This window comes from Bombus terrestris, chromosome 18 (assembly GCF_910591885.1).
Source record: "Bombus terrestris chromosome 18, iyBomTerr1.2, whole genome shotgun sequence".
Taxonomy (NCBI): Eukaryota; Metazoa; Arthropoda; class Insecta; order Hymenoptera; family Apidae; genus Bombus; species Bombus terrestris.
In genome coordinates, this window is record NC_063286.1 from 2,391,022 (window position 1) to 2,412,465 (window position 21,444).

The 21,444-nt window shown below is 44.2% G+C and overlaps 2 long non-coding RNA genes across 2 annotated transcripts in view; one reads left to right on the forward strand and one right to left on the reverse strand.

Annotated features, from left to right (window-relative positions):
* The window catches only part of LOC125386899, a 77,781-nt gene that overhangs the window by 29,389 nt on the left and 26,948 nt on the right, over positions 1 to 21,444 (forward strand). The window lies entirely within an intron of this gene.
* Positions 17,424 to 21,384, reverse strand: LOC125386894. Its single transcript, XR_007227450.1, has 2 exons — positions 20,840 to 21,384; positions 17,424 to 18,062 (listed from the first exon to the last, which is right to left on the reverse strand). It is a non-coding gene; the product is annotated as an uncharacterized LOC125386894 (long non-coding RNA).

Here is a 21,444-nt window from a genome sequence, read left to right on the forward strand (position 1 = left end):
AAACGAGAAAATAGTTTCTCGGGATAATACACGAAGCAGTATTCAAAATCCGGTTGAATCTTCTCAGTTCGTCCAACGATCTCAATGTCTTTCAGTTCTTTTTTTTTTTTTTCTCTCCTTCTCCTAACAGTATCGCGTCAAAATACCGCGCGGATGATACGTTCTTCGAGATTCCTCGCCGTCGCGCGTATAGAATTCTTAGCCGCCGTAACTCTCGGGCGAAGCTGTCGAGACGCGAATTCCAGCCGAAAATCCAGGAGCTGAGAATTCCGGTCTATGCTATGCTTCCTGTCTAAAACGGAAAACTGAGAAAACGCCGTGTTATCGGCGAACGTACACAGCTGTCAAATTATTTTCCAAGGTATTCTCGTAGGTCGATGGAATCTCGTTTCTGCGTCGTTCCTCACGATCTCTCTACACGCGCCCCTTTATAGCTCGATACTAGAGAAATATTGTTCCAACCACGGCGTACGCAAATAACAACGCTGCCTCTCGCTAAATTTTAGCCGAATCCCGCTTATGCATCCCCTTTGTCTCGGCGTTTCAAAAAATTCGTAGAACGTGCTCTATATCCCGTCGTTGATATAAACAGAAAGAAGTAGACATTTAGTTTCCTTTTGGGATAGAGAAGTTTTATAGCTTAAAGCAACTCAATTCTGCGTGAAAAGAAGATCACAATCGTCACGGAGACGTTGCAAGGGCTAAGAATGGAAGATTACGAAAATAATATTCGACCGTCATTTCCTGCAGGCCGCCTTTAAATAATTGTTTGTAATCTTTTAAATAATTTGTCGTCTTCCTAACAAAATTAGAGTTGTCACACTTTCGAGATAGTGGCGCGAATTGCATTAAGAAGAGAAAGGAAAATTTGCTCTTTCCATCGCGTAACCGTATTAGTATATTCACTGATTCTTGGATATAAGAAATGGGGAGAGGGGCTCCTCTTTTTAAATATTTATATCAATCTCGTGACGATCGAGTTCCAATATCTTGCAGAGAAAGGGCCGAGGCGATTTCCGTCTAGAGGAGAGCGGATTACAGACACGGGTGACACAGCCGGAGAAGAGAAAATGCAATCACGGGAAAGATTTTTCTCCGTCGTTCCTCGGAATTGAACTTTTGTTGTCTCACCCCATCGCACCGAGTCACACTCGACGCCATATCTTCCTCTCACCTTTGCTTTTCCCTCCTCTTTCATCCTCAATGGTAGAATGTCCTTTAATGCTTCCGTCTCAGCCTGTGTCACCCTGGCGTACGTACTCGTGTGCGCGAATCATCGTCTTTTCTCGCTAGCGTCAGCCTCGCCCTAAATTCTACGAGAACAAGCGGAGAACTGTGAAAATTTTTCGCTCTTCTTTCGTCAGCCGAGTTATGAAAAGTTGGCGGCTTACGTCGCTGATCGACGCTTTGAAAACTTTCTTGCTATTTCCGCGCTCTTAAAAAGGCACGTGTGTTTCGCGAGAATTCGAGAAGTCGCGCAATCGCCGCTTCGGATATTTTTAGGCAAACGGACAAAGAGATATCGCGGAATGTTTCTGCCGCAAGATTCTAACACGTGATTAATTTACGTTTGTTAAGACGCTGGAAGATACGTCTGGTTTTTGTACTTTTTCATAGATGTTTCGAAGACTTTGAATTTTAGAAATATTTTAGGCATTTTAATAGAATACGGACAAACCTCGGCTTCTACGCTGATTCCATTTCGAGGAATATAAATTACAAACTTCCATTTCGTGCCTCTATTTATACACTGCAACACCTAACTTCCACTTTAACGTTGCAACATTGCAGCTCTTCAAAACGATTCCAAAGTGTCTATTCAACTCGTAAAATAAAGTTCCATCGGATCTAAAAGAAAATTTACAAAAGACTAAAAACAATCGGCGATAACACCCACTTCTTGATGAAACTCGTCGAACGTCCGAACGCTCCGTCGATGCGGACGTCCAAGTGGAAACAAAGTGAGATAGCCCGAGGAACTTATCGTTGGACGAGCGCCGTAACAAAGGGAATTTACAAATTTCGCCGGCGTGATCCGCGCCAATGGCTGCCCACGCGTGGAATTGCAATTTACGAGGATCCTCGTGTCCCGTGTTCTCCGCACGGACGTGCAACTTTGAATATCCATGGCGATAACGAGTTTCCCTAGTCCCTAGATAGGCTGCCGCGTGCGGTGTAGCTTGTACAAGCCACGTTATAATAAACTCTGCATTATATTCTGAACATTAGAGACCGTGTAACGCAACACAACTGCAACGGCTACGTGTAATTTACCTACGAGTACGGCAACAGCCAGCAGCTTCGAGATCCAGCTGTCGGACAGAGTATGACGTAAGGAGGCTAATGGTGGTTAGATAACTGGCAGGCATGCTCTCTGTTTTAGAGCTTCGAGTGCTCGCGGTATCGTAAACGTCCATAGTAGCGTGGTTTTCCGTTTTTGGGAAAATATCTCCTTGCTTTTCCGCCATAATGCGCCTTTCGACAGATATTCTTCGACAGACGAGATTGGAAACGAACAGACACGAGAAAACGATTCGAATTTTTTACTTGTTAGGATACAGACTAGCTATCCACTTATCTGTTTTATCTTCTCTTTTGAGTTTTCTGATTCTGATTGGGCACTAGTAAGAACGTATACAGTAATTGCAAACAATATTTGCACACTATTACATTAATTAGTCCGGACAAAATAAATTAAATTTCGTATCATTGGATAATTTACTTAATTAATACTACTTTGATGATAAAATTACGCTTCGCTGGGAAATAAGGGCATCTATGTATATGCAAATTTCGTAAGAGTATCGAACTTACCTCGAACGGAAGCGCGTCGCAGCCAAAAAATATCGAGCAACCTTGATACGTAATATATCACTTTGAACGAGCACGGATAGAGATTTTCGCGTAGTCGCGTCTCAAGACCTTGAGCAAAGACTGTCTCCGAAGCCTTCACCTGTCATCCCGATGGCTTTGCAGTCCATCGTGATTCGTCAGGCAGATAACAGTAAAATGGTCATCGTACCCCTTTCGTTGCTTCGTTTCGAAAGGATGGCTATTTTTTTCATCTAAAAAAAAACGTCCTTCCTGGTCAGCCTTCGTGTTGTGGTCCGGTTAAATTCGTTTATTATACCTCGCGTGTTCAGGCTGAACCCTTTCGACGATGTTTTATTGTCAAGGTGAGCATCAGGTAAACAACAGTCGTTGCATTGCTATTTCCAACGGCGCGGCGTGCCGTGGAAAGGGTTATAAAAGTTTGCCTCTTCTGTCTACCCCTTTTTCCGGAGACCTTCGACTCGCCCGAGCCTTTTTTTTCCTTTCCTTCCTCCTTGTCTTTTTTTTTTCTTTTTTTTTTTTCTTTTCTCTTAAATTGCCGTTCGTCAACGCGTCAACGTTTAGCTGGCCTCGCTTGTTTTATAAGCGTTTTTAAACCCTTTGCACCCGAGACACGTGTCGAGGTAATACTGCAACGGTAGGCAGATATATTTCCAGTGGAAATTCGACGACGAACGCTGTACAAAAGGGCGGAATATAAAAGCTAACGAAAATATAGCGGGGCATCGGGAAATAGAGACATAGGTGGATGTGACTACAGTCTTCTGAAACGACATTAATATTTCGTAGGGTAGAAAGCCGTTTCGCCAACGAGATTCCGCTTATGAAGCGGAAGATCCACATAAAAATGGAGATCGCAATAAACGAACGACGTGCCCTGAAGAATACCGATACTCCGTCCTTGGCTACCCTCTCGTTAGAGCAACAGAGAAAATATCTCTCGTCAAAATCCATACACGTATCCCTTTTTAATACGAATCGGTAGCTACTAAAGTTTCGGCCCGTGTGTATCCATCCCGACTGATAAATACATATTACGAATAACCTTACGATATTAAGAATAAAAAGGAGATATCACGTTGGCTATCAATTTCTCGCTTATACGTCGAGCTGCGTCTGGATTCCATTCTTCGCACGGCGAACGACCTTGAAGCAGGCGATCGAACGCACGCGAAATGCATAAGCGACGCAATGGGGCGGACGGCCGTGTGCCTCGAGATCGAGACGATGGTCGCCCCCGTGAGGTTTCGGGGTTGAAAAGGAGGCAGAGTGCGCGCGCACCGGCTCAATACCATCCGCTGCTCTAACCCAGCCTCCTGTTCGTTGCTCGACCACGTGTGTGCATGCCATCCACCAGCGTGGATTGCCCCCGAACCTCCTATCCACGAAAATGCATCCCGTCTATTCTTCTGCTCGATGCTGGTTCTTCCGCCCGGATGCCCCTCGTCGGCCTTTCTTCCATCATCAGACCGCCCTACCAAGTTTCCTCACGTTCAGCCCAGGGAAGGCATTCTATCTGCACTCGATGGATCCCTCTCGTCGCTCGAATAATACGCTTCTCTCTACCTCTCTGTCTTCCCCGTTCTTTCCTTCCTGCTTCTGTACGTTTCTTCGTTACGCCACAGCGCGAGGATTTCCCACGGACCGCTTCGAATTTCATCGAGAAGAAACTGAACCGCGAGGATGGACGTTGTTCGCTCCGCGGGACATGTGATATTTTACCTTCGTTTGGTAAACGAATCTGGTAGTGATTGCTCATGAATATATGCCGCATTTTTCTAAAACTCGTTCGACCGACGACTTTCCATCAATCTGAATTTAGATTGGCAGGTAAATATTTCAAGCGCTGGCTGAAAAGCTGGACGAATCCGAAATGAAAACGGCGCAGTGATTTCAAGGGGTGGAATTGTGCAACGGGAATAACGCGAAACGAGGCGAACTCCCCAGTGAATAATTACATAGGTATCTCGTTCGAGTCTCTGTCTCTTGGCGGTTGCTCTACCACCATGGCAGTCACCATATAGATATGTATACATATACATACTTACTTACTTTCTTCCTCTTCGACCTCCGAAAGAGACCATTTTTCAAGATTAGGAGAAGATGAGAAAAGTTTTAATGTCCTCGTGATAGAGACACTGCTGGGAAGGAGACGAAGACGAAGAGAAAGAGACGGCCATTCGGTTTTCCAACGTCCATGGTATCTATACGCGAGTTGCATTAAAGCAAAATGGATTCCGCGACGAGAGACCTTAACGCGGAACGAATATTACCGCCAGACCAAGGATATAGCCGTGAGGAACTTGTTCTCCGTGACGAATCCTTTTCCTTTCTTTTTTAATTGCGATTCGAACTGACGATCGTCGTGGATCGATTTAAAGATTACAGAGGATTCGCACATTTGTGCGATATCCTCCGGTTACTTTGATAAATGAAACGATACGAATTCAAAGGTGAGTATATGAAGAGACCGCAAATACTCTGATATGTACACGTTGAAAAGGGCGCGAGTGCGTAACTTGATGGAATAAAGCGTTGCAAAGATCTTTCTCCCTCGTCGAGGAAAGCACGTTCCTCGTGAGTAAATTGCGTCGCGTAGGTATATTATTTATTTTTTGAACTCACTCAAGCAGGTGTACTTTCGTATGCACTAGCTGATAGGTTGTTCGTCTATGCACACGGTCGGGCAAACGACTAGCTACGCCAGATAAGAGAAATCTGTAGTGGTCGCGACCGCTATGCGACGTTAAGCGTCGTTCATGGTGCCGTGCTACCGTAAATCTCGCCCTTTCTGTCACGTTCCATATTTTCCTGGTACGCGGCGTGAATATCCGACAGAGGAATAGAGATCGAACGGAGAAACGAGCGAATGATGGAGAGCAAGCGAGATGTGTTCTCGTCGGATATTTTTGCCTTCGGCTTCGACGTGACATGGGTCGATACGACAATCTGGTCTTTATGAGAGGATCGATGACGGAAAAGGAGACTTTGAAAAACGAGAGACAGCACACGAAAACACCAAGCCTAGACATTTTTAGGTAGCTTATTTAGAACTCGAGTCATTCAGCTCCTCGGGTTTTCTCCGAGATATTTCCACGTCGGTGTTTTGTACCGGCATTTGAAATTTTATTCCATCGTTTCATTAAATTCTCTGTTTGCATTTGCGAGAAAGAATTCCAAGAATTCGCACACAGAAACTAGAATTCTATTGCTTTGTTCTTTCTGGGTTAAATATCTTCCTAATATCGTCATAGTAAAGAACTATAAAATCTACTCTTTGTCATCACATTCAAAATCCAGTGATGAGATCACTGTTATTATCGCGATGGTTACATGGTCTACCTCGAGTTTTTAATTGAAAACACCTGACGAGTAGAGATATCATCTCTGTTACTAAGATTTATTATTGAGATAATCTTTATTTAATACCAATAATAAAATATTGAGTCGAGCTATTTTTATGGATGACACAATATTGATACATGCGGAAGAAATCTAATTTTAAGTTTTGCTCATTCGATAATCCCGCGCAACGATCGTTATTCGATATGAAAGATATCGTTTCGGATAATATTGGCTCGGTCCTCTAACACGGAAACAAAATTTCGTAATGCTCCGTGCCAATTCCTTGCATCTGCAGCCAATTTGAACTTCTGGGAAAATCCGATTTGAAAATCTGTGCACTCCGCTCTCATTTGGTGCAGCAATTTCCAATATGTCACTCGAGACGTCACATCCTAAAAATATGCATATATATTCGTCAAAATTTATTCATTTTCTTAAATTAAATTAAAAACTTTAAATTACCATGTATATTTTCACGTACCGAAGGTTAGGCAAATCGAAAAATTTCTGCTCGATAAAGTTGCACGTATCAGGAACGGAGAGCCGTAGCTCACCGAAATTTCTTTTTTCGCCGAGAGATGTAGGTTCGTCTTAGCTCTATAAGTTTCCATCGGGCACGAGTCTCTTCGCGAATTTCAATGAAATTGGCCCCGTCGGAAATCCGTGGAAAGAGCGAGAAGAACCGAAGACGGAGGTGAAACTTTCTTTCAAAACTACGAACATGTAGCTTCTCTCTTACAACTGATCGATATAATCAATCGAAGTAACCAAAGTCGATATAAAAGAAGCTTCTTCGTTGTGCGAATGAAATCATGCCGAGTCGTTGAACCCGATGGCCAAACGCAGCGCGTCGAGTAGCTAAGCGTCGGCCAATAAAACGATCAAACGGCAGAGGAAAGAAACGGTCAACGATGAAATATCTCAGGAAATAATCCCCCGGGAGCGGCCCGGGTGGAAACAGCCTCCCCCGTTACTGGCCACGGTATTCGAATGCGGCGCGGTGCGCCAACCTACAAAGGGGGTTCGTCGAATTTACGTACACGGCCACGGGGAAATTATACAAATTAACCGCGGGCCAAATTGCCGAGTAAATTATACAATTATACACGAGACCGGAGCGAGCTACACCGCGCCGATGGCCTCTTCGTGATGGGAGGCCGGTTACAGGGGGAGGCGAGAAGAGGCAAGAAGAAGAAGAAGAGAGGAAGAGAGACGAGTCGCACGAAGAAGGCAGGGAATACGAAGGGTAAGCGAAGAGAAAATAGGTTGATGGTTTCTAACGGCTGTGTTCTGGCGCGGCAGTGGCGGGGATGAGTGCCAATCAAGTCCTAATTAGCTGGTGCGCCAGTTCCGCCGGTAACTGGTCTACCTCTCCATAGTGCCTGTCCTTGGAGAGAATGCGAGAGTCCATCGTGTAGAACGGTTCACCCCATCCGAGACTGTTTCCAACCAAACCATCGGATCAAAGTGACAACCCGGTTAGTTGCTCGTTCGGTTCACCTTTTCCACGATCTATAGCCTGAAATGGCCCTCCTCTGGGCGGGAATTACTTTGATCTGTCGAGGAATGTCAGCCGAGGAGAGCGAAAAATAACGATAAGCTTATAACGGTGGATGTTATTTATATGGTTAGGTAAATCTGGTAATTCGATATGGCAGAGTGTTAGAATTTTGATGATTAGGTTAACGGTCGTGTTAAATTCATATTGGAGGAATTTTACATTTCAAAAGCAATAGTTCAAAATAACGGTCAGCTTAAATTTCCAGGAAACAGATACTCGATCACTGTGTTTTCTCGCTCTCGTCCACGTTGAATTTTTATCAGAACGGGTTCTTCTTCGCCGAAGTTACGAGCTTATTTTGCCTAATGGCTAATTTTTATTGATTTCTGATTGATTCAAAAACTACTGCCAGTATAGATCAAAGTAAATCATACACGTCTTTTATGTAAGATCAAGATATGAGCATTTACGCGTACATTAAATTTTGATTTAAATATGCAAAATAATTAATAACTATCGTATAGAATAAAATATAGGGATCGATATCAGACACGGTGGGCTATTTGGAAAATATTTGAGCATTTAAATGAAAAGTGAAACAGGAGCCCTGCAGCAATTCTAAAAGGAATCTTGAAATCGCAGGAATCCACGATCTCTCAGATTTCAGCTTAGATATTGGAAGACTTATCGCAAGATAAAACACAGACTCGCTGATTAAAAAAACAGGAAATATATATAGACTACTTGGCCAAATTTTCTGTCTCCCTTCTTTCCAATCAAACTTATCTCTCGCGACTGTACGAACTGGAAGCTTTTCTTCGACAAAGTAATATCCAATGATATGAAAAGTTTTCGACGCTGAGAAAAAGGCATCGTCGGAAACATAAGCAGAAATGGGAGTTGACATTCCTTTCAGGGCTCCATTTTGTATGCCTTTGCTCCCTTCTCGCGCCAGTCTCCATGTCTATAATTCATTTCCCATAACTCCCCAGGGATTACATCGCGCGACGTGGTTTCCACAAGGGTCCAGTGTGGCCGTACTTTTCGTCTGTTCAACGGAAAAGAGTAAAAAAATAAAAATATTCCTCCGGCGTCAAAATTCGTCGACCCTTGGTGCTTTGTAAATTTTCCATCGCGGAGTCGATTGCAACGCGTTACGCGTGTGCGACGGTCAATTCGCGAGATGAAAGTTTTCGAGCGTTGTCATCGTGTCCGCGATATCCTTGTTTCCCGTCGGTACCGTAAAAATAGCCGGAGAGATTAAGAGAGCAACGATCGGGACGTATTTCACTGCGAAATTCGGCGTCCCGATCAAATGTTTCATTTTGCTGCAATCGCACGGAAATTAACTTGCAAATACAATGGCTCGCATCGTATCGCGATATTTTGCGCGCAAATAACAGGCATAAATAACAAATATTCTCGTACGTTTGTTTCCTTTTACAAAATATCGACCAGGAGATACGTCATGATGCAGTTTAAAAATCGTGTGATTCGTGCGTTATCTCTAGAGAGAGAAAATAAGAGAGAAACTGTTTAAGTGGCAAAATATTCCGCTTGCATATCGATTAATGCCCGTGATTTTTTTCGAATTTAAACACTCGAATCTCCCGCTGTTTCTCCAAACTCTCCATTCGTTGTTTACGATGCTCCTTTGAAGTTTACTTTTTCATATAATGTTCTTCTCTCTTTTTTTTTTTTATTTTTTTTTTTTTATGTTTTGCGTTGCTTATACGCAAGTCGAAAAAGAAAAAAAAAAAATTAAATTCACGAGGGGTGTTCCACTTTCGTGATTTCCATCGTGTAAGAGAAATGTAAACGTAAAAGGTGAAATTAGCATCAGTAATGAACGAAAACTCACCGTGATGCTAATTGCAAGAAGGGCAATTTCTTTCGAAAAATTCGTGGAATTCGCCTTCGCGTTGCCGTGTGTGTCCGAGTTCCAGCGGGGTATTTTTGGCCCGAGAGTTCATCATTAACACAGCGAAGGTTTTCTGAAACGCGACGAGTGTAAAATCGCGCGAGGCTGCATTCGCTAAGTGGAGGATCTCTTTACCACGGGGTTCCGCGTAATAAGAATTCCCGTGTTAACAAGAATGCCAGACCTGGGTAATTTTCCTTTCCGGTTTACTTGGAAACTCAGTCAGCCGTTCAATTATTTCAGTGTTCCATCCCACGGAATAAGTTAGCCCGTGAACGACGTGTGTTTTTAGATCACAATCGATCGCCTGATCCACTTGTACTTATAAAGAAAGAATATCAGATTGAAAATGTCTTTATCCGCTATTTCCTCTATTTCCTGCATCGAACGATTCACACAATTTGCTCGAAGGTTGGCTATAATTAGATGAAGTCTGAAGCAACTGTTCGCCATCTTGAAGCGTTGCGGGTATGACGCCATCGTCCGGTCCTATTTCCAGGACAGGGTCGAATGTCAGCGATCGAATCGAGGGATTTGTGCAAACCCCACGTATCCCAACGAGCCATCCCATCGACGGTAGCCTCGAGAGGCCTCGGTTTTTCGATGACGTGAGCAAGCCGCGTGGAAGTTATCGTTATCGCCGCGCGAGAAAAGAAAGTACGACCACGATCCAATGGAATATTTCGAACCGTTCCGCTTTCCAAAGAATCCAACTTCTTCCCTCGTTTCTTTTCTCTTGGTATCGACTCGCCGTGGAATTCGTTTAAAAACACCCGAGTTTCCGCTACGCTAGCCTACGCTCCGTTTATGATCGCGCAATCGAAGAGAAACGGTGAAATTTGGAAGCGAGCCGCGCGCGTTTCGTTCGCTATTTTCAATGGTGTTCCGCGTATATCTGTGCACCCTTCTTTCTAGTTGCTCGACTACTGACTGAGTTTTCGAGCGTATCTCGGCACAGGATCCTTCAAGGACTTGCGTTGAAAAGCAATTCAGAAATAAATGGAATTAGCGCAGGTCGAAACGAGGTGCGCGACCCCGGCTATTCTCAACCCTTCCGTTGCTGGCTAGCTACTTTTATAGTTTTATAGCTTTTTCGGACACCTCGACGCGAGGTAGTTTAACCGAAGGTCCTATTTTAACTCTTTAGCCCGAGAAGCCGAAGGACATGTATCCTTCCACGAATCCTTTTTACCCGATTGAACAGATAGAGCGTAGTCGAACTTTCCGCATTATCCTCTCACTGCTGTACGCAATGTACTTTCCGTGGTACATGCAGATAGAACGTTTACATTGTATCGCGTTTACAAAACTGTATGTAACCTGTACGCGTATTCGTACACTGTTAGCCATGTATATTAGGATAATTACATACTTGTCCGCGACATTTATCAGAAAACGTTAACAAAGTCTGTTCTATTTAATATCTTATTTTGTAAGGAAATTTTATGTTAGAATAAAACAACCAAATAACAGAAGCAGCGAAGAAACACCTAAATGTCAGTGGATATCCCGATACTTTTGATTTCTGGAATCTATAAGTTTGGAGAAAATTAATTAAAGTTGGATAAAGTGGAAATCTAGAAAATCGCGAATAAGATATACGAAAGATAAGGGGCCTTCAAGTTCTAAATATAAATATGAAAGACGGAACGATCGCGAGTTGCTGATTATTCGTGATAGTTGGATGGACGTTATTGAGGTGAAGGAGGTTGAGCAGCATGGCTTCCTTCTAATCGAGGAAGATTCCTGTTCCCATCTCTCGACTGCAATCGCGAATTCTGAGAGCGCTGTACAAGTTGCAGATAACAACTTGGCTGGATTTCGTGTTATGATGTCGGACGGTTTAACATAAGTCCGTCAAAGTTTCAAAGTTTGATGAATACCCGCAGCTTAGTCGGCAGTTGGCTGTTTAGGGGACCCGCTGCGCCGTTGCTGTAACTTTCCTCGAGATAGTCGCATATTACACAGCGATATATATATAATCCTGCGGCGAAAAGTTTGCATCGAATGTTGTAACATCCTATGCAACTCGCGCGGTCATTTCTCTATTACGACCTCCCGTCGGTTTAATCAAGCGATTAGGTCGACACATATGAAACGCCGAGGGACGATTCCGATAATGAAAATATCTGTGAATGATTTTCTAGTGATTTCGGTAACTGCCGAATTGTCGATATCTGCGTCTATAGAAAGAAACCTCTATGAACTTTAAATGATTTTGGTTTAAAAGAAAAATGCGTGATATAATAAACGAAAATCGGGACTTAGAAATTTATTTCACCCATGTTGTCGATACTTTACGTATTTTTTCCTGTTATTCCGCGCACATCTCTTTCTTCGAGTTTCGCATAAATACATAAACATTCGCAGTTTATCGAAGATCGATGAGAAGAGGGATAATAAAATACACCATGTAATCGCTTCCTGTTCGAGCTGCTTTCTCAGATTCGTTACAGTCGCGGTCGACTTTGAATTTTCGGAAAAATCAACGAGACATAGAAAATGGTCGGAGTGACGTGTCTGTTGACTGGCGCACGGCAGCAGCGTGTCGCATATTTAAGAACGTAACTCTGAATACGATGAAACAATGTGGTGCGAGCGTGCGCGGCTTTCGCAGGCCACTCGCAGCGCGAACTATAAAGACTCGCTTTAGTGGTCGTAAAGTCAATGAAGCCGGTCACGTTTGCCCTTCGAGCGTCTTCCAGAATCGTCTAGGCGCCCGGTCGCGGTACCACCTAGCCAGCCTAGGAAATTGTTCCGAAGCCTCGTGAATATTTACACAACGAACCGTCGTTAACGTTTCTCATCGCGTGCGATTAACATCATTTGCTGGGTGACCGCGTAATCCTTTGACTATGTTTCTCCGTGAGATTCTACTTGCTGATGAAAATTTCAGCTGCTCGATACCAATCGAAAAGGAAAAATATCTATTAGATATTAATGCTTCCGTTATATGAGAAGAAGATACATAATTCGATATCGTATTACTAATTAATTTCGGTAGTTAATTAGATACGTTAGTTTAACTTGAAAATTATCGGAATAAATCTTAAAATCTTATGGTCTTCTAAAAATGTATTTTTAGAGATTTGGATGGTTTTTTGTCAATTTTATGGGTAAAGTCTTGTATGTATCTTTTAATCTAGCATTCATCTCAATTCCTCTGATACGAACTTTATACCTTTAATTTGCTTTTCACTTCGATAGTTACTTCTATTATACCGATCAACAGGATCTAGGCTTCAAGTATATCTATGTCTACATATATCATCACATCCTATGTTGTGATCACGAGCAATGGAAAAGTGAGTCAGAGCCACACGTAATTATATCGCCATTATTTTAAGATAGCGACAGAATCTTGCAGAATTTAAACCCTAAGTGAAGCGGGAAATACGGCCGAGAGCTCGTCAAACATCGAGCATGGCAGAGATAACGTCAGGCCAACGTGACAGATAGCAAAGTTCGATAAGATGATCGAGCGAATGAGGTCGCGTCAAGGGATTCATACGGTTTAATTACAGCCACCGCGATCGATAGACTTAATTAGATCTTTCCATTCCTCTTACTTACCTTCAGAGTGGAGATCTATACGATATTCTTGAAGCGATTGTAATGGAAATACATTCGGGACCGATGAAGCTCGAGAAGCCTCGGTCTGAGGCTAATTAGTAGACAGAAGCCGAACGTTGGAATTCACCGAGCGAAACCAACCAAGCTCTTCCTTCTTCTCTCTCGATATTTCTTTTTTTTTTCTCCCCTCTCCGAAACTCGATCCGGCCCAGGATCTCGAGCCGATGGTGCTTCACTCTCGACATTGGTCCACTCTTTCCAGCTTCCTTTCTTTAGAAAATTATTTTCACCCCGCATCCTCGATTCTTCGCCAGCTCTATTTCATTTCACAGGGCAGTTTCTCGATCGTCGCGTTCCAATTCCGCTGAAAGACTTCTTCTCACCGCGCTTCTACTTCATTCTCTCTCTCTCTCTTTCTCTCTATTTCTTTCTTTCCCTTGGTCCGAGGACAAGCGAAGCGCATTTTCAAGCGTGCACCAAGCGAATCCGTGTGAGTGCTGCAACCCTTTTAATCCTGCCGTGACCAGCCGTATAAACGAACAGCAAGGCCTTTTGTCCTTCCTCGGTTATTACCTCAGAGAGTGGTTACCTCCTTCGGACAGCGAGACCGACTTCTTTTCTTCTCCTTCCACGTCCCCTCTTTCGCTTCTGACCGAAGAAAAAATCAACCCTTTCGAGGCCCGCGAGCGGTTTCTTTATGGGTCTTACTCCGAAGGAATATTTATGAGCGTTCACGGACTCTGCGGGCCTGGGTGCACAGCGACGTGACTACTTCCCTCTGAGATCCGAAAACCAGCGAAGGAACGGTGCACAGAGTGTCCGGTGGCATTCTGTATTTTACGTATCACTCTTCAATTTTGATCTAAATCTACCAATGTGACGCGAGGTTCAACGTAATTTTTAGTATTTGTTAGTATTCGAAGGATGATGATTTAGCAATTATAGGAACAATAATAGCGATTATAATAATCGTATTAGTGAGTTAAAAAAGGCTAGATAATTATAGATTACTTTTTGTAAACTTACAGCATTGCACCAAATACGATATTCAGCTGAATTGTGAAATTTAACCGAATGTACGCTTTCATTTGTTTTATTGCCAAACTTTACCAAGTTGTTACCTTTACTTGAAAGAATTTCTTAGTATGGACGATTTGTAAAATTTCATTAGTAGTGTCGGTTCAATTGTGCAAGAGGACTCTGATTTATAAAAATAATCGACCGAATGTCATAGAGAGCTATTTCTATAAAAGGGAAAGGAAGAAATGCTCTTGGACCAATGTTGGTTTCAAGCCTCGATAAAGAGATACTGCTATAAAAATCACTATCAGAATTGAGTGTACTGTTCAATAAATATTTTCATGTATGATACGGAATTTTTGGGGGACGCGAAATAATCGTATCACAGGAATGACCAAGATGTACATTTCTAGGAGTAATATAATTTGTGGCCGTCGTGAAACAAGGACATTTGCCTGAGAGGCCATCGTGCTTGTCGGTCTCTAGAAATATATTTGGTCCATTCGAACTACAAACATAGGTACTCGTGTGGTTTATACTTAGATGCACATACAATGGTCCTTCGATAGGATCCATTTCGCGAGGCTGATAAGACCTGCTAGCTTTATGGGCTACGATATTCAGTACCAATGTTACGATACAATCTTGTTCGAATAAATTACGATACATTCTAAGAATGTGTCGTTTCGCATCGTTTCTTGATTAAAAGATGCATATATCATAAAGAGAAAAGCGTAAAGGTGACACATGTGGCACAGAGTGTTCGATAGTGCAGGAATATATTTACATTGACGCTTCTCCTTTATTTATAAATGATAGCGATTTTAAAATGCATCATTTCGCTAAATGGAATCGTTAATGGTATTCGAGATTAGCATACTTAAATTTATTTATGAAAATCACCTGTTTAACCAGGTCGATAAGAGAGAAAGACCAAAGTGTGTAGCTTGGAAGACTACAGAGTTTCACAAGCAGGGGATATTAAACGACAAGAAAAAGATCCAAAGCGACCAGTATCTGGAAGAAACGTCTACCGTGCGACATAAAACTGCACACCATCGTGAATTCGAATCGTAGCTGTCCTCCGGAGCAATTAGCACGTCGAACGAAGGAAGGATTCGACGACGATCGAAACGAGTTGAACGTAACTCTCTCGTCACGACGCTCGTTGACATTCCTCGCTTCCTGGTGATTTGCCCGACAAAAGTAGAAGCTCGAGAGTAAATGGAGTTCCTGTCTTCCAATAAAATCACAGCGTCGTTTCACTATTTCGAGGCTTCGTTATTCCAAACGAACTGGCGATCTAGTCGAGGAAAAGGAACAAGTATCTCTGCTCGAGCAGTTAGCCGTGTTTCCTTTTTTTCCAACGTTCAAGCAGTTAGCATGCGTAACGAAAAGAATCGTAGAAGCGGTCGAAATCAAAGTAGTTGATTCTTATCCTGCGAATCGTGGCGAAATCCGCAGACTCGAAGGCCAGTCGCGTGAGCGCTTTTAACTCGGATGGCGAGGGAATATCCGACGTGGTGTGCATTCGGGGCAAATCTTCGCGTAAAATTGTTATTCACGGTTCGACGTCTCGGCGTTTCGATGGAGAATCCGGCCCTGGAAAACGAACCGGCCAATAAACGTTCTGTCCACTTGGGCGAGGAACGAACGAAAGGATCGAAGGAAAGTCCGAGGGCAGATTCTGGCCCCGTAATAGACACCCGGATAAAATACCATGTCATCCAGTAAGCTTGGCATAGACATCGATGTTATCACCATCGTGTGATTTTTTCCTTTAATTTATTAATATCGAATAAGAATTTCGCGAGTCTCAGAAAAGTCTCGACAACATTACGTATATAGAAATTCGTGTTCTTTATATTTGGCTTGTGAAAAGATACGGCGAATTTTAATCGAGGGAGAAAGAAAAGCGGAAAATTTCTCTCACTTCTTCTCATTCTCTGCGTTTCGTATCGCGACTCTAAAGGTATCAACAGTCTACCAAAGCATCGGAAATATGTATAGATCAATCGGAACGTAGATTATAGTCCGAACGAATACTTACATATTCCATTAGTAAATCTTGCCTTATTAAAAAAGTTCGATCGCAACATCCGAAAAAGACGCTCGATCAACGCTTAATTAATATCGACCAGGCTGGTATATCGTGGCCGAACGTGTGCGGCTTTTTTTCACAAAAGATATCTGTTGCAGCGCGTACGGTTACAGCTCTTGGGAGCATAAATTGTGCAATATTACGGCGAGTAATGCATTTAAACGCGCAAAGTAAAGTTTCTAATTAAGGGTGCTCGCGGCAGAGAACCTTCGGGAGAGAAAAAGAGAGGAAGAGAAGCTGAGAAGGATGAGGACAAGGGAATCACAAAATATTACGAGGCACCGAACGGATAACGAGCGTGCTGGCTCCGCGAATAAACGTTCGCCTCTCCCCTCTACTCTCTCTCTCTCTTCTCTTTTCTCTCTTCTGCCTCTCATCGATGCTTTCCTCTTTCCCTCTCTGTCCACCAACTTCGAGTAGACTAATGAACCGTACACGACGCAATTACGTAGACGCTTCCACGAGAATCTTTGCGCGTCCTCTTCCGCGCGGTTTCGCCCCTCTTCCTCTTGCTTCGATTCCCTTCTTGGCTCGAGAACTGGCCGAAGCATACACGACCGTTCGACAGGGCTCGTAAATTCAACGACATCGCAACTAACGACCGTCGTTATCGATATCGCGTTATCTCGCCGAGAACAGTTTTCAGAGTCGCGTTACATCGCCGACCGAGGCGTGGATTACGCAGCACCACGGAAAATAAGAATTGTAAAAAGGGCGCTTTACGAGCTGAATGTAGTATCCGAAAACTCTGTTAACTATATTATATAGAACATGAAAATAACACGACTGTGCGCGATTATATATTACCGTGAATTTAAAGGATCGAGATTGATATAGGATCGTTTAGATATGGAGAAACCATGCAATGTTTCTTCGTAAGAAGATCCGATAGAATTTCGCGATCCTGATCCTACTCGCGTTATAATTGAGCAGCTGTGTGGAAAAATGACTCGTAGGATAAGATCGAAGCGAATCGAATTGAGAAAATTCAAGGATTTGTAGCTGTAGTCTGAATCGATACTTACAGTGGCTGTCGAAGGACTTTATTCTTTTTATACGTAGAAAACGAAGGAGCATTCCGTAGCAATTTCCGCCAGTCCGTAAATTGAGCTACAAAATTGACATAAAGATCGTGGAAACGAGTTTATTAAATTCTTTAGACTACAAAGTTCCCTTATTCTAAAACGTACCGCGTATATAAGTCAGTTTTCTAGCGGACGAATTCTTTATCCGTTAATGTACGAAAATTTCGAGACATTGGAACGATCGATTTCTGATTTTTCTTTTTCGAGTATTTTATCCGATCGACCGGTCGGAGATCGGGCGATTTTTACGCATTCCATGCAGAGAATATTCCATCAACCCAATTTGATTTTTCTAGAGAACAAAGTGACCGTGGGGCAAACCAGTCGCCTTATCATCGATTCACCTTGAAAAGGAAACCCTTTTATACGCAATGCGGTATCGCGCTGCCGGTTCTTGCTGCTCGCTATCTCTATCGACGCGCTTCTCAGCTCGATCGAAAGTACCTCTTCCCCTCTGTTCCTCCGGCTCTTCTATTTCAAGTTCCATTCCGGACTTATCAGCACTCGAATTTGCATGTACGTCTGCTACGTTCGCGAGCCTTCGAGTTCTGGTTATTCTCATCGGCGCGATAGACGCATCCCTCGGGTTGTTGATCTCCCTCTAAGGACACGGTGATACGCTCGGCGATTTGCCGCGGTCCTTCGCTGCTCGGCCTTCGACTCGTCCAAACCTTTTCGCAGACACTAAAACAACGTTCGTCAATTGCAAAGCTCCTCGGTTGGAAACAGTCGAGCGTATACGATCCAGCGGTTATTCGAACGATCTGGAGGACGAGTACGTTGGAATTCGTTATTAATTAAATTTTCTTTGCAACAACTAGAAACGTCGACGTTATTCGTTTACATCGTCATTGTTCGTGCTCCGCAAGTACTTCTCATCCTCGACGAGGCCTTGCAAAACTTCCTGCTGCCTGTATTTGATATTTCTAAATACGAACGAATCCGCGTTTTGCTCGCAGGCAAAAACGAGACGCATACACGCGGGGGAAAAGTAAGCCAGAGAAATGAAAAGCCAGTTTTCCTCCCAGTCGGTAACAAAGCTGTTCCTCCACCGATCGATCGGTGGATGTATCTCTTCCACGACTTTCACATTGTTACCATAGACAATTACTGTAATATATGCTTATACATATAGCGGTTGACTTTTTCGACCAATAACGTCATGGTAAAAGTATGGCGTATCGTCCGATCATGGACGAATTATACGCAGCGAATTCTCTCGTGACAAGGATTATCGGGGTGTCGAGGTCATTGCGTTGGCCCGTGTCTGATCGTCTGCTGGCTGTCTCGCTGTTCCGGGAGATAGCATTTCGCGATTGCTCGTAAAGCTTGCGTAATCGCTCGTTTCCTCGGTCGCACGGCTCACTGCCGTTTCTACGATCCTACGTATCCGGGCTTCATTCATGGCCAGCCGTCGTTCCATGGGAGATTTCTCGTCACCATTGCGAACAAGATACAGAAATTTCTCGAACGCTTACGTCAAACCTTGGAAGATCGTCCGAAGATAAGGAAGAAGCGAGCAAAGTATTTAAGGATCTGCCTGCGCGTCTTTGGCAATGAAAGCTCGAGCAATTTCTGACGTTTAAATACCTCTCGATCACGGCCAGCGCAACCGACACGTCTTAATTACTTTCGGCTCGTTAAACACAATCGCAAATAAATTTGCGCGTTTTAATGGAAAATGATGATTGATAGAAACTCTCGATACGACATTATACTTAACGGAGAATAAACAGATTGGCGAATTTCTGAATGTACGATCTTTGTTTTTCTCATTTTAGCGAACGAAACACGTGGATATTAAATTGCTAAACGTCGAAAACTACAAAAGTATATACGTAACTACGTGGTAACTATAATAACCGATATAGACCGAAGGAAAAGAAAAATCTTTGTCAATGACGAAACGCGTACGATTCTCTTCAACTCGGAGCTCGGAGCAAAACAAACGGCTTCACGGTAGGTCGTTTTTACGAGCAATAACATTTAGACATAGACAGTGGCCAGACGACGGCTGCGATGGCCCAGTTAACGAACGCAAAAAGGAAAATAAGCTTGGCCGAAGATGGTGATTCATCGATGAGATCAGCGATTTGATCGGAGCTGCTACTTGTTTCGTTGGTAGGGTCGCGAAGCTACGAGCGGATCCTGAATGGCAATCGCATCGGTCTACTTTCGATCGGTCATTACTGTCGTTACGTGACGGCTTTAGAATGCGCCGCGGCGATTTACGATCACCGGCTTTACGATCGTCGTAGATCATTCTTGCTGCGCCGCTCCAACCGCGGCAATAATTCACGTCGTTCAACGGTGATTCGATCGCTGGAACGAGCTCGTGCGCTCGTCCTTAAACGCCGCGGTTTAGGCTCGATCGACGCGGCTATTTACCAAACGAGCCACAGCCTCGCCGAGAACCGACAGTTTTCGGACACGGATACTCCGACCTTTCGAAATTCACGTTCGCCTTATGTGAATCTTAATATACTATACGACAAACGCGTTGCGTTAGGTAGAGTCGATAGACGAACGCTTCTTATTTGTTTTATTTAGGGCAGATTTTACGGTCGTTGGCGATCTCGCCAACTAATCGAACGACACGTTGCCCCGATTGGGATCGAAGGCTAATTCTAATACGAAATACGACAAACGAGTTATGTCGATCGAGGTAAAGGTACCGGAGAGGCGAAGCAAAGGGAATTTCTATCAACTCGCCACGCCGATTAAATCGATCGAACGACGCGTTACTCGAAGTAGATTTCGGGCAATCGGAACGTGGTAGAAATCTTCGTAAGTTACTAGCGAGACGAGATAAAGCGAGTTTATAGATACTCGGTGACACTGGTCGGACCGATTAAACGACACGCGGTAACATCGCGGAATAACGTTCTACGTATTGACACGAGCGAGGCGAACGTTTTTCTTGGCACCGTCTTTCGCGTTACGTTCCACGTTGCGACGTAAACTTCGCGCCACGCTATATCAGCTCCGTTAGACGAAATCATCTCGTTCCGCGTTTCGATGTGTGCGATACCGCGCTATGAGCCATCCTCCGTCATTTTCACACCTCTTTAGATACATCGTTAACGAGACAGCGGGTCGCTAATTACGCGTTTAACGATCCTTCGTTCGTTTGCCGCTAGCGCGCGCGCTCGTTGTTCCAACGATATCTGAAGATCTAGTTCCGTGAAAGACAGGTGGATGGATGCGGCGTTAATACGGTAGAAACGTATAATCGTAGGATAGTTGGCGCGCGAAGGAAGAGAGCAGCGTCCGCGGAAGGATGGAAAGACGCGATGCTCGTGGCTGCTCGCGAACGAGTCGTTCGCTCGACCGAGAAGCGGCGAAATAAAGGTAAACGCCGCCGTTTATTGCCGCCTATAAACTTTTAAGCGTTCGTAAAACGAGCGGTCGCGCTAACGCGGCTTCTCGTCGTAGCGTGAATCACGCGTGGCCCGTCTTACCTATGCAAGTGGATCGATGTCAAGGTCGCCGACGGCTACGCCGCAAAACGTTACGCAAGCAATCGTAAAACGGGCTGCCGCTCGGTCGGCCGTCGTTCGTCGCTTTCGCGGCCAGCCACGTCGACCACGTGTTCTCGAGGCGAGAATTCTTCGTCGCCGACGAGACGTCCGGTCTCGCAACGTCGACGTACGTTTTGCGCGTGTCCAGCGTCGATGCGAGATACCACGGCGATGAAGATCATGGTCCGGGACGTCGCTGAATCTATCGAATTTCCACGCACACATTTACCCGGAATTCGCGTTTCTACGTGCGAGAGCGAAGACAGCGTCGCGCGGCTAACGAGGTCGACGATGAGCCCGGTCTCGTTCGCCGGACTTTCATCGAGGTTTCGCTGGAAGGTCAAGGCCGCGTCGGTAGACGACCGACGAAACGCTGCTCGCTCCGTCGCGATAACGCTTACGAGGCGGACGGAATCGTTGCAGCGAAGCGGTTCTGCCTCGTGCTCGCTATCGCGCTACTCGCGTAACCGCGTTCGTACACCGTGTGTCTCACGTTCGTCTTACGTGACGTCGGAACGGTACACCGGATGCCGGGAGCGGGAGAG